Source organism: Dermacentor andersoni, chromosome 5 (genome assembly GCF_023375885.2).
Source record: "Dermacentor andersoni chromosome 5, qqDerAnde1_hic_scaffold, whole genome shotgun sequence".
In the NCBI taxonomy this organism is placed as follows: domain Eukaryota; kingdom Metazoa; phylum Arthropoda; class Arachnida; order Ixodida; family Ixodidae; genus Dermacentor; species Dermacentor andersoni.
In genome coordinates, this window is record NC_092818.1 from 64,469,976 (window position 1) to 64,475,163 (window position 5,188).

General features: G+C 54.5%; 1 long non-coding RNA gene across 1 annotated transcript; it reads left to right on the forward strand.

The window, feature by feature from the left end:
- Positions 1-373: 373 nt before the first annotated feature.
- Positions 374-2,577, forward strand: LOC140218347 (uncharacterized). Its single transcript, XR_011894621.1, has 2 exons — positions 374-702; positions 2,250-2,577. It is a non-coding gene; the product is annotated as an uncharacterized lncRNA (long non-coding RNA).
- Positions 2,578-5,188: the final 2,611 nt, after the last annotated feature.

Genomic DNA, 5,188 nt, shown 5'->3' on the forward strand with positions numbered 1-5,188 from the left:
GAGTATTGTGAACGCCCATTGCCAGCAGAGGAGAAGTGGGGGTGTAGGTGGGGAGCGCAAGGGCTGACTTGAAGGTTTGCCGGATGAGACAGTTCACCTTGTCTTCCTCGGCGCGAGGGAGAAAGAGATACGGGATGTCTTGCCCGCGGCGGAGGTGAAGCCGTCGCTCAGCACTCCCCATTCGGGGACTCATCCCGAAGATTGTGCAATACCGGGAGCGGCCACGACGGAGGTGAAGCAGGCGTTAAGCACTCCCCATACGTGGGCCGATGCCGAAGATGGTGCACTACCAGGCAAACCTGCGGCATAGGTGAAGCAAGCATTAAGCAGTCCCCGTACGTGTACCGATCGCGAAGCTAGTGCAATAGACGAGGCAACCTAAAGTTTGCCCGCGCGGCACCAGCGCCGAATGCTCCCCTAGCGGACCGATGGAAGTTTCGAGGGTCGTCGCTGCGCGAGCGCGCGCCCGTGATCTGTTCGGCGGGAGCGCTCGTGCTGGCTCGGGCGCGTTGTTTTTGCGATGGCGAGTGCGACCTCATCAGCAAGGAAAGGTGGCACGCAATACTGCTGTATTGTTGATTGCCATAACAGCCTCGAAAACACGAAAGGTCGAACGCCGCCCGTGAAATTCTACAGATTTCCGGGGAAGTGGTACGAGAAGGTCAGACGACAAGCATGGATAATTGCAGTGCGCCGAGTCAAGTAAGCACCATACTTTGGTATTCGCGTGCAATATCGCGGCTGATCGATGAAACGGAATAGCGATAGGCCTGTTTTTAGCGCCCAACCGTTTGTTTAGTCATGCCGCGTTGTTGAATTGTGTTGACATCCGCTGCTTGTTAGCGGTAAATGCATGCGTGTTGCGACGCTGAGCTTGACGACGCGAGCTCGATTCCCGGCCACAGCGGCCGCATTTCGATAGGGGCGAAGTGCAAGAACGCCCTTGTTACCGCGTGCTTTGATTTTTGTGCACGTTAAAGAACCCCCGGAGGTAATAAGTATTCCTGAGACTAACCATTACAGCGTGCCTCATAATTATTTAGTGGTTTTGCATGGTTTTGGCAGTTAAAACCCCCGAATTTATTTGATTCTACTGTGCCTTCACTCGCAATCGGCATGGACGAGCTTTAGAGAATTATTTCCATTTTCCAAACGCTGCAACTTAATTTACTAGTTGTGCAGGTAACGAAAGGGGACGAGCGCTAGTTTTGTCTGATAGCAGACAGCATTTAATGCAAGCCGCGGTCGTCGCGTGCGTCGGTAAGCGGCAGACCGGAAAGCAGCCGATCGAGACGTGCGCGTTGTTTGTTGTTTGGCCATGCTTTCTAAGTTCACAATATCCAAGCTTGCTTTAAGGCAATTACCACCTTGCACATTCTTGCTGATTCACTCTTCCTGCCAAAAACCTTCGTTTCCTGTAGTAGCCGGCCATCGGTGCAAGCTTACTTTAGCTGTTCGCCCGACGAGGCACTAGATTTGCTTTGGTGAGGCATGTATCTCTAATGCTTGCGCTCGTGCATGGTCTTAAGGCCTGTTAACGTGGTCTGGGTTCATTTCGCGGAGCAGTCTGTACGAGCCGATCCTCATTAGCAGGGAAAACGCACCTTGCTGATTAATGCGATGAGTTGCAATGACTCCAACATCTGCATTGAATAAGGCGTGATATACACTAAATATTTATTGCAGCATGATTCAAAGCAATATGCGCCTATGTAGTATTTAAATTGTTAATTTTGAGCAGATGTGTGTTTTGGCTGTTGTGTTCTAGGATTTCGTGTATCCTGGGAAGGAAACTGCTTTAGTGTTCTGGTGAAGCAGCGTACTGACCAGGACAAGGCAGACACACACATGAATACAAGACACTCGCTGTGCTTGTGTCTCTCCTATTGTACTGGTCAGTGCGCTGCTTCACCAACACGGTATGATGATTAATCACCAATTCGCCCAACTTCCCACATTACTGCGTTAGCTTTTTAATGCAGTTCTCTTCGTGACACGCAGTGACGTTATTGGGGCAAGAAATAGGCATCACAAGTTACATGCACTAGCATCTCCGAATCACCATGTATTAAAGGCATGTACAGTTTGCCAAAAACAGCTTAATTTGTGATTTGCCTGAACCTAAGCCTGAGAGTGTATAATGAGCTATAGGCTAGGCCACGTTGTTGAAGGTGGGAAGATGGTCTTTCTCGTTAGTAACGTTCCATGCTCATTTGTGCCTAATACATGTGTTCTTTCTGTGCTCGCAGTGCTGATGACACTCCCTGGGAGCCATCCAAAAGCATGCGAATTTACAAAAACAAGCAGGCTTTGCGAAGCAAAGACATCTATAACGCTTGCCGTTGTTCGCTGACAGCTCCGCGCAAATCAGAACGAACACAAACGTGTAATTTACTAATGCTCCAGCCAAGAAATTTAGCAGCAAAAGGGGGAAGCACAAAATGAGAGCAGCCGTGTGCGCGCACTCAGCTACCGAGGAAACTAACGGCAATCGTCACCGTCCCTCCACATCTCTGCAAGTATGCATGACCGCTTTGTGCCTGCATCATATAGAAATAAAGTGGCTAAACTTCTGAACTTGGTGTATACCTCTAAATCGACATCGTATACGATCTTGGACACCTGTGACACGCACTTGGCTTTCACTGTCACATCACCGTCCACGATTTGTTGAACGCCGTACACGTGCGGAAGCAGACGCTCCCCTTTCGTGAGGTTGCCGCCACGAAAGAATCTGTCCGCGTCGGCAGCCTTCTTCAAACCGCATTGCAATCTCTGCGTCGCTGTTGCGCAAGCAGGCGATCTGCCGCCGTCGAAAACTGAGCGCCGTGAGAACGAGCAGCGAAGAAACGCGCGGGCGAACCGGTGTAAACAAAGCGGAGACCGCGCCACGGCACGACCGCGCTGCATCACGTTTCCACATTGGGGGCGCTGTCAGGAGGCGCAGTAGCGCCGCCTGGCCATGGTTTTCTCGTCTATACCGGCGCCGCCCGGGGCTGAGGTGAAGCACGCGTTAAGCGCTCACCAAACGCCGACCCATGCCGAAGATAGTGCAATACCTGGCCTGCTCGCGGCGGAGGTGAAACAGGCCTTAAGCACTCCCCATACGTGGGCCCATCCCGAAGGTAGCGCAAGATCGGGCCAGGCCGCGGCTGAGGTCAAGCAGGCGTTAAGCGCTCCCCAAGCGTGGACCGATCCCGATGATGGTGCAATACAGGGTCAGGGTGTACCGGAGGTGAAGCAGGCGTTAGGCACTCCCCATGGCTGTGCCGGTCCCGAAGTTAGGGCAATACCGGGGCCGCCCGCGGCAGGCGTAAAGCAGGCGTTAGGCCCTCCCCGTAGCTGGGCCTTTCCCGAAGATAGTGCAATACCGGGTGCGGCCACAGCAGAGGTGCAGCCGGCGTTCTGCACCCCCCTACATAGGCAATCCCGAATATAGTGCAATAGCGGGCACGCCCGCGGGGGAGGTAACGGAGGCGTTAGGCACACCGCATACGTGGGCCAATCCCGAACAAAATGCAATATCGATCTCGCCCGCGCTGGAGGTGAAACAGGCGTTAGGCAATCCCCATACGTGGATTGTTGTGGATAGTTGAAATCAAGAAAAAGAAATGGGCATGGGCAGGACATGTAATGAGGAGGGAAGATAACCGATGGTCATTAAGGGTTACGGACTGGATTCCGAGGGATGGGAAACGTAGCAGGGGGCGACAGAAAGTTAGGTGGGCAGATGAGATTAGGAAATTTGGAGGGTCAACATGGCCACAATTAGTACATGACCGGGGCAGTTAGAGAAGCATGGGAGAGGCCTTTGCCCTGCAGTGGGCGTAACCAGGCTGATGATGATGATGATGATGATGATGATGATGATGATGATGATGATGATGATGATGCGTGGATTTATCGCGAAGACAGCGCAATACTAGACACACCCGCGGCGGAGGTGACATAGGCGCTAGCATCTCCACACGGGGATCGATCCCGAAGGTAGGGTAAAACAAGGCCTGCCCGCGGCGGTGGTGAAGGAGGCTCAGTGCGCTCGCCTTACGTGGGTCAGTTGCGAAGAAGATGCAATACCGGGCTAAGCCGCGGCGGAGGGTAAGCAGGGGTTAGACTTTCCCCGGAAGGTAATCCAATACCGGACACGGCGGCGGAGAAGGTGAAGCAGGCGTTAAGCAGCCCCCTTGCGTGGACCGATCCCGAAGTTAGCGCAATACCGGGCCCCCTGCGGCAGAAGTGTAGCAGGCGTTAGGCACACCCCAAGCGTGGACAGATCGCGAAGCTTGTGCAATACCGGGCCCGCCAGCAGCGGAGGTGAAGCAGGCGTTCGGCAATGCTTATACGTGAGCCGACCCCAAAAGTAGTGCTATACCGCGCCCGCTCGGGCGGAGGTAAAGCAGGTTTTAGGCACTCCCCGTACCTGGGCCCATCCCGAAAGTAGGGCAATATCGGGCCCTCCCGATGCGGAGATAAATCAGGCGTTAGGCGCTCCCCGTACGTGGGCCGATTCCGAAGATAGTGCAATACCGTGCCCGCTGGCGGAGGTGAAGCAGGCGTTGGGTAATTTCCATACGTGGGCCGATTCCGAAGGTAGGGCCAAACGGAGACCGCTCGCAGCAGAGTTAAAGCAGGTGTTGGGCAAGCCCCATACGTGGGCAGATCACGAAGGTAGGGCCAGACCAGGCCCACCCGCTGTGGAGGTAAAGCAGGCGGTATAAACTCCGCATACGTGGGCCGACCCGAGTGTAATACCGGGCCTGCCCGTGGTGGATGGGAGCCGGCGCTAAGCACTCCCCATTCGTGGGCCCATCCAGAATTTTGTGCAATACCGGGAGCGGCCGCGATGGTGCACTACCGGGATCGTGCACTACCGGGCCCGCCGGCGGCATGTGTGAAGCAGGCATTACGCATTCCACCCTCGTGGGCCAATCGCGAAGCTTATGCGATGCCGGGCCCCGGGCGGTAGAGGTGAAGCAGGTTGTGTACTACCGGGCCCGCCTGCGGCGGAGGTGAAGCAGGCGTTCGCAAATCCTCATACGTGGGCCGATCACAAAGGTAGTGCAATACCGGACGAGGCCACGGCGGAGGTGAAGCAAGCGTTGAGCACTCATCATCATCATCATCATCATCATCATCATCATCATCATCATCAGCCTGGTTATGCCCACTGCAGGGCAAAGGCCTCTCC